Source organism: Cetorhinus maximus, chromosome 1, assembly GCF_964194155.1.
Source record: "Cetorhinus maximus chromosome 1, sCetMax3.hap1.1, whole genome shotgun sequence".
NCBI classification, from domain to species: Eukaryota; Metazoa; Chordata; class Chondrichthyes; order Lamniformes; family Cetorhinidae; genus Cetorhinus; species Cetorhinus maximus.
Genome location: NC_135879.1, coordinates 113,972,177 through 113,986,443, shown reverse-complemented (window position 1 = coordinate 113,986,443; position 14,267 = coordinate 113,972,177).

The following is a 14,267-nucleotide window of genomic DNA, read 5'->3' as shown; positions in this document are numbered from 1 at the left end:
CGTTGGAAATTTTATGGTCATCCTGTGACATTATTTGCAAGACTAGTAGGAATATTTGTGACAAGAACAAATGTTCAGGCTTTCACAATCCTTCAGGACTTGATTTTTTGTGGCTCCTCTGACTTGCAGTTCCTTAGCTACCCTCAGCTTGTTGGTAGATTGCAATGGTGGTGCTGTTTCTACCTTCGCAACCCTTCTAGTGTCTCTACCTATAAAGCTGTGTTTTTGGTGCAAAAATGTGCCCCTGGCCTGAGAAGGTGAGTTTAAGGATGAAAACAACTTTTTCCAGCTTTCTACGAGCTGTTGGGACTCTTCTTCCCTGTGTTCAATCAAGTCCCCACACACCCTATCCCCCCACCTCCCTGATCGCTGAAGAGATGGCCTCCAATGGATGTCTCTGCCTGTGGAGTGCTGCACAGTGCAACAACCCTGGACTCAGCTATTTATTGGCTGTTCCTGCACAAACCTTTGTAGTTGGTAGACTCAGAATACTCGAGCTCTCCTGTTTTTCAGAAGTCTTAATGGGACCTGATGCCTGCTGGCTGAAGTGAGGTACATTGTCCCAGAATGATGGACTGTGTATAGGATTCCTACAGTGGTACAAAATCACTTACACACTTCAATCCTGAGTATCTGACAGTTGTTTCACTTCCACACAAGGACTTCTATTGCATGTGAAAGGGTTGAAGCTTGTACATTGTTGAGTCAAATCTTCAAAAATCATTGGTTAGCGTCATCACTGCCACCATGTTACATTCTTCTGTTTAGAATAAACATACCAATCACACAGCAGGAATTGGTAGAATAATGATGTGGGTTCTTTTTTTGAAGACAAGGCTATATACATGAAATGGTAACTGGGAATCTATGTAGATATGTATCACTGTAGGACTGCTACTCTGTTCTGTCTACAGAGTACTTGGCATTACTTGGCATCATATCCTGTCTCATGATCGATTGTGATGGACAGCAGTTTAAGATCGCTACCTTAAAGGTTCATGCACTTCACAACACAGTAGACAGAGTTAAGGGATCCCACAAACAACGATTCAAATCAATTCACTACAGTCCTGCCACATCCACATGGGAACAATGATGGACAATTAAACAACCAATAGGAGGAGGTGACTCCACAAACATTCCTATTCTCAACAATGCATGCAAAAGAAAAAGCTTAAGAGCAGAATTTTACCCTTGGCGTGGGGGCTTGGCGGGGTTGGGTGGCTGTGGTCGGGAAGCTAACCGCTGCCCGCGATCAGCAGTGCATCGTGATTTAACGCTGGTGGGCAATTTAATTAGCGAGAAGGGGCAAGCTGGGCCAGGGGCATAATGTCCGTCGGGTCCAATGGCGACCCGGCGGCCGATTCAAAACAGGCCCATGCAGCCCCTGGAAGGCTGCCACGAGAGGACACGGAAGTAAAGGTGGATCCTGTTGTTTTTGGACATGGCAGGTGGGAGGGCAGGTCGGTGGGGCAGTCGGCCCCACGTTTCTCGGATGAGTGCCTCGTAGCCCTCCTGGAGGCAGTTGCAGCCAGGAGCGAAACCCTTGTCCCCAGAGACAGGAGGCGGAGCCCCCCCAACCTCACCAAAAAGGCTTGGGAGGAGGTGGCATCCAGGGTCAGCAGCCATGATGTGGTGAGGCACACATGGGTGCAGTGCTGCAAGCGCTTGAATGATCTGCTGCGATTGGGAAGGGAGAGTACTATGTTGGCATGGGTCACTTTGCAGAACAGTTAAGAGCTGGCCATCCTTCTGTGGACCTCAGAGGTGTTACAGTGTGAGTGGAAAATGTCAATGAGGCAGGAGCTGGCCAAGGGGGTGAGCTCTGGCTGCTTGGACTGAGTGCCTTGCGGCTCAGGGGTCACAAATTGGCTGAGCCCTGTGAGGTGTTCCTCATGTGGGTTGGCCATGGTGCAATGGCGCTGCAGGTAGAGAATGGACTAATCAATGCTGCTGTATCCTTTCAGGAGAATCATCCCATAACAATATTGAGAGGTTGTGGACAGGCGAGGGGCCCCACACCTCCTAATCCTCACATGGTATGAGCAGGAGGCCCTGAAGCTCGAGAGGCACCATGCACCTTATTCAAGAAGCCACGGTGAGATTGGGGTGCCAGACAAAGGTACGAGTTCAGTGCACTGAGGTGAGAATGTCAGCTTTTGCAATCATTCTAGTGTAGTCTTTATATTGATGTCAGCCTCGAACCTGGAGTTCCCATTTCCCATTGATAATGGAAAGACGAAGGCACCATGATGCATATCTCTGTCTCACCAGGGTGGCTAGCATACACAGTGACAGTGTCATGACTTAAACTAATGACATCTCCTTCATGTCCCTTTTAAACTCACCAGCAGGCAGTCGCTATGAGGAGCCTGAAGGCTAACCCCTGACCCCGGAGGACCACCATGCTGAGCATGTACATGTGTCACACCCTCTCTGTCAAGCAGGCACCAGCACAGATGCCAGCACCTTGGTGGGCATAAGATTGCCATCCGGTGTCTTGCTGCCATTGGTGAGGGCACTTCACACTCGCTTGAGGTGGAGGCGGAGGCCGCTGCCCAGGGCACCTGCAGTCAGAGGACTGCTGGGAGCCAGCACAATGCTCAGTTGATGGCTGATGAAAGGCCTCTGAAATTGTCCATTAGGCAGCAGATGCTGGAAGCCCAGCAGGGTGTGTGGGAGGATCTGGCGGAGATGCATGAGGGAATGCTTGCCATGGTGTTCGCTGTGGAGGAGTCCCTGCGGAGTTTAACCACTGCGTTGACCCTCATGGCCAAGCGCAATGCATCCTCCATGGAGAAAGTGGTGATTCTCATGGAAAGGCTGCTCCAGGGGTCCCTGGGATTCACTTGGGCCTGTAAGCCCACACACCGGCAATGACCTCAGCTGGTCAGTGTCAGTGTGGGAGATGGATTGGGCACCCAGCATCCCAGCTAGGTGCCCAGCCGTCAATGGTGAGCAGGGAGGTCCAATGCGACCTCATGTTGGTGCACGAACTGCCTGTTGTCTCTGTGGGTTCCTCTCAGGGCACTCCAGATGACAGTAGCAGCTCCTCTGTCCCTCTGCCAGTGACCGTGGCATCTGATGAGGCTGCGGTGACTGGGGAGATGCCAGCTGTGGCACCAGCTGCTCCCTCCCAGGCGAAGCCTTCACAGGCTCTACGGGCTACAGGATGACCGCCAAGGTCATCAAGGCCAACAAGACAGCAGAGTCAGCAGGCTGTCTCCAATGCTGGTGCCAGTGAGGGGGGAGCACCTTGACATAGCACCCACAAACGTAACTGTAAAGCACCTTAAGCAAAAGATGGCCTGATCATAGGTGATATTTTGGGTTCCCCATTTTGGTTTGAATTTTTTCATGGTGTGATTAAAAACACCGCCTAATATTCATTTCAGCTATGTTCCACATTCACAATTAAACGAGATGTTATTTTGTGCTATTGGCCTCTGTATGCTTCATTTGTTCCGTTGGTGCAGGGCAGGCCATTATGTAATGATGGATGTGTGTCTCCTGAAACTTTATTGCAAAGGCACTGAGTGTATGTTGTTGGCCTAGGGAATGGTCCTATCAGGGATTGAATATCGAGCCTGCAGCCCTGGTATGTAGTGGTCGTTCTTATTTGGTAGGCTAGCTGAAGGATCATTGGATCAAAGTATCTCGGGTGTCCCTGTCTCCCTGGAGATTACCCAGGTCAGCGTCCATGCCCTTAGCGTTCTCCTCACCGTGCTCGTCCTTGGACTCACTAGTGGACTCATCATCTGTTGCCTGTGCAGCTGTGTCCCTCCAGTGGGTCCCTCCTTGCCAGTGCCAGATTGTGCAGTGCGCAGCATGCAACCACTATCAGTGACATATGCTCTGGACGGTATTGTAGTGCACCCCCTGAACGGCCCAGGCATCGGAAGCACATCTTGAGAAGGCCTATGGTTCTCTCTACCACCGCCCTTGTGGAGGCATAGCTCCAATTGTACCGCTGCTCGGCCTCTGTTCTTCGATGGTGGAAAGGCATCATGAGCACCTTTTGAGGGGTTAGCCCTTGTCACCCAGCAGCCATCCATCCAGTCGGGCTGGAGCACTGAAGAGCCTCGGCACCTGGGAGTTTCTGAGGATGTAAGCGTTAGGGGAGCTGCCAAGGTATCTTGCACAGACTTGCCGAATCTGCATCTAGTGATCACACCCTATCTGCACATTCATGGAGTGGAATCCCTTCCTGTTGATGAAGGCACCAGGCTCACCTGTTGGCACCTTGATGGCCACATGTGTGCAGTCGAATGCACCCTGGACGGGGGGGATCCCAGCAATCACTGCGAAGCCTCTGGCTCGCTCTGCCTGGCTGGCCTTATCCATACGGTAATGAACGAAAGTCAATGCACGCCTGAACAGAGCGTCTGTCACCAGCTTGACACAACTGTGAACAGCTGATTGGGAGACTCCACAAAGATCCCCCACTGACTCCTGGAAAGAGCCGGAGGCATAGAAGTTAAGGGCCACTGTGACCTTCAGCACCATTGGCATAGGGTGTCCACCCACACAGTCGGACATCTCAGGCCCAATCCTCTTACAGATGGAAGTCACCACCTCCCTTGAGAGACAGAGCCTCCTTCAGCATTGCACCTTGGACATATTGAGGTTGCTGCATCACCGCTTGTAAACCCTGGCAGCAGGTTAGTGATGTCTTCTGCGGCCCCTTCTGCCTTGGGCTTCCTGTTGGCCCTACCCCCACTTGTGCTTGCGCCTCTCCTCCCACAGGTCATTCACCTGGAAGCTGCATTGGGACACCTCGCCTCCTCTCTCTCCTGCCCCTCTCTTCCTCCTCAGAGGAGGTGCCTCCAGCGGAGATCACAATCCCCATTATCAGGGTAACAGAAGGCTGTCTGATACCTGGGAGAGCCCAGGTGGTCTGAATCCTCTGGGGGCCTGGAAGACAACAATGACTCCTGAAATGAAGCCTAGAAATGCTCAGAATGCAGCTCTGAAGTGAGATGAAGCTGTGCAGTTCACAGAAGCAACCTGCAGCAAGTTTGATCCAAACCTCCTCACTACTCGCATTGACAATGCCACTGACCCTTCTTATCCTGCCCGTGGATGAGCTTTTGCTAATTGTGACTTCCCGCCTGCCCGTTTTGCCCGTGCGACAGCCGACAAAGCACACAGGTTATGTAAAGTCGGAGACGATTGGTGGTCAAAGGCCTTAACTGGCCTCTTAATTAATGGCGGGCGCGCCTCTGTCTCCATTGCGCGCCTGCCTAGTGAAATATCGCACGAGTGCACATTGATGTCGGCACACTTGGCCGACGTCATTGTGTGTTATTTCACGCTTGAGCGGGTCGGGTGCGCGCATGCCCACTGAGCGAAAAATTCTGTGCTATGTGTTTGTGACCATCTTCAGCTGAGTGGATTATCCATCTCAGTCTTCCCCTGTGGACCCCACTATCACAAATGTGAGTCTTCAGTCAATTTAGTTCTCTTCATGCGATTTCAAGAAAAGGCTGCATGCACTGAGCAAAGGCCCCAAAAACATCTGGGCTGTGATGCTCATTCTCACCTTTAAATCCTTCCAGTTTGCACTCAACTTCAGCAATCTCCTTCATCCTACATTTTCAACATTCCCTCCACTCCTCTCTGAGTTCCCTGTTCCTTCAGGTGTCTTTCTTCCCAGCACTATCCCCTTTCCTTCTTGAGCTTTCTGCTTAATTCCCTCTACCTTGCCAACTATTTATCTGCTTTCAAAAACTTCCTAAAAGCTCTAAGTGTATTTTATAGCTTTTCCCTAGGGTTTTGTTTCGCTTTCTCTTTCATGTCGGATGCATCCTGTAACTTCTATGGAGGTGTCCATCTGTAAAAAGCCTGTTACTATTACTTATGTTCCATGTGTTTCTGCTTCCTTCAAATTCCTTTGTAAAATTAGAGGTACAGGTTTAACAGTAAATGTTAAATCTAAGCACACTGCTATGTTCTGTGACACTTTGATTTCTCATCATTAATTCCTACCTAACATTCTATTGCAATGATTCATTATTGTTCTGACAAACAAATTATACCTTTATCAGTCACATATGAGAATGCAGTATTCTAAATTTTTTATATGCAATTACACCCACACGCAGACTCATGTCTATTCTGCTTCATTTGCTGTTAACTTTGTTGATCAGGTTGATTAACCAGGATGAGATAATTGTCTCATATACTTCAGGTCATCAAAGAACTGGATAATCAAGTAAATAATTATTAGAGTTCTTTTCATATAAGCTTATTTCTGACAACTATTTGTGGAGTAAAAAAAAAATCAGAAATAGCTTTAAATATGAAAATATGCATTGCTAATTATCAGAAGAGTGAACATTGTTACTTAGCTGCCTCTCGCTATCTATCTGAATTCCACTGGCCAGTATTCTTCTTCCTAGTGCCTGGGGGATTTCCAGGTATAATGGAGTAGAGAAACGGGCAATACTTCAGGTATCTGCCCACTTTACCTTGTCCCAGGGGCCTCCTCATAGAGGTGATCTGGGAACTACATTTATAATAGTTGTAGAACATGTGTAGCCATTGAAATAAGATGAGAAGGAGTCTTCATGGCTTTCCAGACCCAGTTTCCACTGTGTGCAATAGAAGGGAGTTCAGTCTGAGTGGCAGCCAAAGGAGGTGGCCTTCGGCCTTGAACCTGGGTTTCCATCAGTTTGGAGGTACGTGTCTGAGAAAATAAGCCCTACATTCTCTAGGAGCTTCCCCATGTACATATGGTATGGTATAAATCAGGAAATTATAGGCGCATGGAACGTGGGGGACTTCAATCTACATTTAGTGAACCTAATTAGCACTAATGCAGTGGAGGATGAATTCCTGAAATGTATACAAGAGGTTTTCGAGAACAGTATGTTGAGGAACCAACTAGAGAATGGGTTATTTTAGATAAGTATTGAACAATGAGAAAGGGCTAATTAATTATCCCATTGTAAAGGAGCCTTTAGGGAAGAGTGGCGTAATATGCTACAACTTCACATAAAATTTGAAAGTGATGTAGTTCAATCCAAAATTAGGGTCTTGAATCTAAACAAAGGAAACTACAAAGGTATAAGGGGCAAGTTGGCTGTGGTAGATTGGGAAACTGCATTAAAAAGTATTACAGTAGACAGGAAATGGCTAGCATTTAAAGAAATTCATACAAGGTTTACAGCAAAATACACACCTTTGAGGCACAAAAACCCAAAGGGAAAAGTGATACAATCATGGCTAACAAGAGAAGTTAAAAATTGTAATTAGATCAAACGAAGAGGCTTGTGAAGTTGCCAAAAAAAAGTAGTAAGGCTGAGGATTTGGAGCATCTTAGAATTCAGCAAAGGTAGGGCCAAGAAACTGATAAGGAAAGGGAAAATAGAATATGAACTAGCGAGAAACTTAAAAATGGTAAAAAGCTTCAATGGATACGTAAAAAGAAAAAGATTAGCAAAGGCAAAGGTATTTTCAGTGAGTTGGGTCCCAATTCTGGGATTCCTAACCCCATTCCTGGACATACATAATGAGGCTTGGCTGAGAGCCCAGAAATCCATTACTCTTATTGAAACACCTGCTCCCCAGAGAAAACATTGCTTGATTGAAAGCTCAGATTCTCCGCTGCCAATTTCACAATGTTTACACAATGCAGTGTTCTATGCAGGTTTAGCATTGCTTCTCTGCTTATAGTCTATGCCCCTATTTTTAAAATCTCAGGACCAGTATGCTTTTTAACCACTCTCTCAACCTGCCTTGCCACCTTCAATGATTTCTGCACAAATACCCTCAGATCCCTTTGTTCTTGCACCCCCTTTAGATTTGCACTATTTATTTTATATTGCCTCTCCATGATCTTCCTATGAAAATGAATCACTTCACACTGATCTGCATTAAATTTCATCTTCCACTTGTCTACGCTTTCTAGCAACCTGTCCAGCATCCTTTTGAATTTAAACACTATCCCCCTCACAGTACACAATACATCCAAGTTGTGTCTGGAAAATTTTGAAATTGTGCCCTTTACACCAAAGTCTAGGTCATTAATCTATATCAAGAAGAACAGGGTCTTAATACCAAAGCATGGGTATCTCCAATATAAACCTTCCTCCAGTCCGAAAACAACCATTCACCATCACTCCATTTCCTGTCACTCATCCAACTTTGTATCCATGTTGCTACTGTCCTTTTTATTCCATAAGCTCTAATTTTGTTCACACGTCAGTTGTGCGGCATTTTATCAAATGCCTTTTAGAAGTCCATGTACACCTCAACAACCACATCACCCTCATCTACCCTCTTTGTTACTCATCAAAAACTCAAGAAAGTTAGTTAAACATGATTTACCTTTAACAAATCTATGATAGTTTTCCTTAATTAACATGCATTTGCACATGTGACTATTAATATTATTCCGAATTATCATTTCTAAAAGCTTCGCCACCAGCTAGATTAAACTGCCTGGCCTGTAGTTGCTGAGCTTATATTTATCCTCCTTTTTGAACAAGGGTGTAACATTTGCAATTATCCAGTCCTCTGCAATTTCCACTCTTACTTCCCTCAATATCCTTGGGTGCATCTCATCTGGTCTTGGTGACTTATCAACTTTTAAGAACAACCAGCCTGTCTATTTCTTCCTCCTCATCAATTTTAAACCCATCAAGTGTCTTCCCTAGCTTCACTTTCGCCATGACATGGGCAGCATCTTTTTCTTTGGTAAATACAATATACATGTTTAATACCTCAGCCATGTCCTTTACCTCCATGCATAAATTCCCTTTTGTGTCCATAATTGGCCCTGTTACTCTTTTTGCCATCCTTTGACTATTTATATGCCTATAGAAGATGTTTGGATTTGTTTTTATGTTAGCTGCCAGTCTCTTCTCATACTCCATTTGCTTCCCTTATTTGCTTTTTAAATTCCTCTCTGAACCTTCTATGTTGAGTTTATAATTCTCAATTGTATTTCACCTGACATCTGTCATAGGTCCCCTTTTCTGCTCCATTTTACTCTATCTTCTTCATCATCTGGGGATCTCTGGATTTGTTTGCTTCACCTTTCCCCCTGGTGGAAATGCACTTTTCTCCTCTTTAAAGGCAGACAATTGTTCCATTACAGTTTTGCTGCCAATCATTGATTCCAATTTATCTGAGCAAGATCCATTCCTACCACATTGAAGTTTGCTCTCCCCCAATTAATTATTCTTACTCTGGATTGCCCCATGTCCTTTTCCATAACCAACCTCAACCTATGACACAATGATCACTGTCCCTTCGGTGTTCCCCTCCTGATACCTGATCCACTTGGCCCACCTCATTCCCAAAAACCAGGTCCAGCAATGCCTCCCTTCTCATTGGACTGGAAACATACTGATGTAAAAAAGTCCCTGAGCACACTCTAGGAATTCTTGCTCCTCTCTGCTCTTTACATTATCACTATCACACTATATATTAGGTTAAAGTCCCCCATCATAACTACTCTATAATTTCTCAGAATATTTTCAATCTCTTGTGGAAAACCATTTAATTTCCACAATATCACCCCTGAATTTTAGTAAAGCCTTTGAAATCTGAAGTTTGGAAAAATATGTTACTATCTTCTCCCAACTCAGACATTTAAAAATAATCAGAGGTAATTTATAAGCATATAACCTGATATCAAGAAACTGCTGAAGGCACTGGATACTGCAAAGACTATAAGCCCTGATAACATACTAGCTCTAATGCTAGTATGCTCCAGAACAAGTTACATCTCTAGCAAGCCTGTTTGAGTACAGCTACAACACTGGCAGAGCTGTGGCTCAGTTCATAGCACCCTCGCCCTTGAATCAGAAGGTTGTGGGTTCATGTCCCACTCCCAGAAACCAAGAACTGTGAATGTACTCGAAAGAGTTACAATCTGTGACTGTTGATAACTCGAAAGAGTTACAACACTGGTAGCTACCTGACAATGTGGAAAATTGCCCAGGTGTATCCTGTTCACAAAAAACAGGACAAATCTTAACTAGACAATTAGTGGCCCATCAGTTCATACACACTCATGAGTAAAGAAATGGAAGTGTCATTGACAATGCTATCGTGCAGCACTTACTCAGTAATAATCTGCTCACTGATGCTCAATTTGGGTTTCAGTATGACCATTGGGCTTCAAGCCTCATTACAGCCTTGGTCCAAACATGGATAAAAGAGCTGAATTGAAAAAGTGAGGTGAGCGCAACTGCCCTTGACATTGAGGCAACATTTGACAGAGTGTGGCATCAAGGAGCCCTCGCAAAATTGAAGTCAATGGCAATCAGGGGGAAAACTCTCTACTGATTGGAGTCACACCTAGCATGAAGGAAAATAGTAATCATGCCACACATGTGCCAGAAAATGATTATTATGGTGTTAGGGTATCTGGCATAGCAAGGGTTAATGTGGGACTGGGAAACAGCACCACCCACAGTGTGATGTAAAGAGACACATGACCTGAGGAGAGAATCAGTTGCGGAATGGACAGAGGCATGTTTAGAAGCAATCATGGAGTTAGCTCAGAGCTTGGGCTATACCCTGTTTATATGTACATAGTTATGTGATATCAATAAACACTTGATGCTCAACCATACAAGATTCAGAAGCTCTTCATGAGACCAACTGAACATACAACAATCATCACCAGGAAGACAGAATCCCACCATCTCACCTTGACATTCAACAGGATTATCATTGCCGAATCTCTAACATTAAGATTTTAGGGGTTACCATTAATCAGAATCTTAACTGAACCAGCCATATAAATACTGTGGCTGCAAGAACAGGCCAGAGGCTGGGAATTCTGCGGTGAGTAACTCACCTCCTGACTTCGCAAACCCTATCCACCATCCAAAAGGCACAATTCAGGAGTGTAATGGAATACTCACCACTTGCCTGGATGAGTGCAGCTCAAACACTTCTCAGAAAGCTCAACACTATCCAGGAAAAAGCATCCCAAACGATCAGCATCCCATTCACAATCTTAAATATTCACCATCTCCATTACTGACATGCAGTGGCAATGCTATGTACCACCTACAAGATGCACAGCAGCAACTCTCCAAAACTCCTTCTCCAGCACCTTCCAAACCCTCAAACTCTACCATCCAGAAAGATAAGAGTATCAGACTTATGGGAACACCACCACCTGCAAGTTCCCCTCCAAGCCACTTGCCATCCTAACTTATAACCATATCGCCATTTCTTCACCATTTCTGGGTCAAAATCTTAGAACTCCCCTCCGATCAGGACTGTGGGTGTACATATACCACAAGGACTGTAATGGTTTAAGAAGGCAGCTCACCACCACCTTTCAAGGGCAACTACAAATTGGCAGCAAATGCTGGCCTTGCCAGCAATGCTCACATCTCATGAGTGAATAAAAGAAAACTCATTAGATTCATAGCATGAAATAAGAGTTTTAATTATGTCATGGTAACAACATTTTATGTAGAAGGAGAAATTTCCTCCAATTGGGACTAACAAAACCATTGACTTCCATCTCTGCCACAAACGTTGTTTCCTAGCCACTGACTCTATCCCTCTTTCTGGCCACTGTATGAGGCTGAACCTTTTTGTTTGCATCCTATTTGACCCTGATCTCAGCTTCCGACCCCATATCCTTTCTATTACCAAGATTGCTTACTTCTACCTCCATATCATGTTCTATCGCATCCCCAGCCTCAACTCATTTGCTGCTGAAATCATCATCCATACTTTTGTTACCTTTGGGCTCAACTACTCCAATGCTCTTCTGGCCAACCTCCCATCTTGTACTCTCCATAAACTTGAGCTCATCCAGAACTCTGCTAGTCACACTTTATTGCACTAAGTTCCATTCACCCCTATACTTGCTGACCTACATTGGCAACCAGTGCAGCAATGCCTCAATTTTAAATTTCTCATCATTATTTTCAAATGCCAGCAAGATTTTACACCTCTCTATCTCTGTAATCTCCTTCAGCCCTCCCTCCCTTTGAGATCTCTACACTTCTCCAATTCTATCTAATTGCACATCCCCGATTTTCATCACTCCACCATTAATGTTCTTATCTTCAGCTCCTTAAACCTACCCCTTTGATCCACCTTTATAATGTGCTCTAATAAATCCTTATGTGGTTCGGTGCCAAATTTTGTAAGAGAACAAAAGCACAATTTACTACATTAAAGGTGCTTATATAACAGCGAGTTGTTGTTGTTGTATCTAGACTTTTACAATAATTTAGAAAAGTAATATTGCCTGTGCAAAAGCATATGTATTCTTTTCTTTAAAAAATATTTCTCATAGTGTAGCATGGATGTTTTGCCTTTCCAGGGGGAATGTCAAATTCCTTATGCATCAGAAATTTCTAGATGAGTATCATATAATGATCACAAAATAAAGCTGAGGAAATGAACTGAAGTAAAGTTGTCATTTCAGATTTGTATAAATTACCAAACAATATATTCTCATTCTAAACATCATACAGCTCTCTTGGGTCCACTGCCTATTTAATCTCATTTTCATAGTTTTGATACAATTTGATTTATGAATGACTGATATTGCCAACAATGTTATTTAGTCAATCAGCTTTAACAAACAGGCCACAGCACTTTGTGTGGTGTGTGATCTAAAATAAGTTTTGTTTGTGCTTTATTGTTGCCAATATTGCTTAATTCGTGCCGTTACTCATCTAAACCACACAACATAAGCACAGAAGCCAAACAAACACATCAGGAAAAAAGGAGAACAACTGAGATATAGGACTAGAAGTCAGAAAACACAAATTGCATTCCTTTTATTTTCTAACAATAGTTAAATCACCTTGCATCACAATTTTGTTATGTGATAATATAAAATAGTGATTTTGTTTTAGATGATGATTGTCTAGCTGTGGAAGGCTAGATAGTAGATTCTTAAAAATCAGTCTACTAAGAGGATATAGCATGTTTTCAAAAGATAAAATATGAATTGACTGATATGTTAGCATTAACTGTTGCCCACTAGGGAACCCTACTGTTCTTGAAATGTATTGGTCTGTTATGGCCACTTTTAAATAAAATCTCTTGGTGTTTAAAAGTCACGATTTGCTTTTTTTCCCAAGCATAAACGCATATAGATTGACAATTTATAAACCTCAATAATAGCTTATATAATCTCAAACAATTCAGAGCTCTTTACAAAAGCTATATTTTTACATCTAAAATACTTCACAAATTCTTTAAAATATCCTGTTATTCAAGTAATACCATGGCCCTATCTAAGGTAGGAAGAAACACTGAGGGTAACAAGGGCATAGATAATGTACTCTGGGTAGGGGACTTAAATGTCCAGCACTAAAAATGGCTTGGTGGAACCACTACTGACCAAGGCTGCTGAGTGTGTGCTGTTTATAAGTAACATTATCTGTGTGTTGTTTATCTTTGTCAGTTGCTAATCTAATTGTGCAAAGCTTTGTTCCCAAACTATTTCCAGTTTAAATATTTCCTGTGGTGTGTGCACTTTCCCATTGCCATCTTTTCCTTCCAATATGTTTGGGCTATTTTGGCATTTTTATACTTGTATCTTTTATATTTGTTGAAATTGGTCCCAGTGAACAAATTTTGATAACTGACTGTTCCCTCACCCTTTAAGATTTTATAGTTAGATTTTATAATTAGGTTTGGGTCATTGTGTCCCAGATGAACATCTAGAGAAAGCTGGGAATTATGATTTCTGAAAGATGTTTGGCAGCAATGCTCTGTGTTCACCAGATGTTTAAACACTAAAGCCTGGATTTTTTCTCCCATCAGGAAATCTCCCGGCTTGTTGCAGCCACCTCGGAAAATATTCTTCCACAAGTGGTAGGATCTTTGCTCTGGTGGTGGTGGGGGTGGGGGTGGGGTTTGGTGGGTGGGTGCACATGGAATCTGGCCCGTTGCCCTGGTCACAGATTGGAGGCAGCCACAGGGGCTACCAAGTGCTGAGGTGGGGCTGTTTAAAAGGTCCCTGGTTCTCTAGGACTTTGTTGCAGTTGTTTTGTTAAATGTTAGGCCCCCAAGCCCTCACCCTTCACACCCACTCACCATAGTCACCCATTCCCCATGCCCCACCCGTGCCAACTCATGCCCCCAGCCACCCCCAAATGGCCCCTCATACATTCCATTATAACTTAATGCCAACTCATGGCTCTACCCACCACCAGTGGCCTCCATACCCCCCATGCCAATTCACCCAGTGTCTACCATGGGCAGACATCAGGAGCCATGTGGAGATGAAATAAAGCTTAAATATCTTTTATAATCTTTACTAT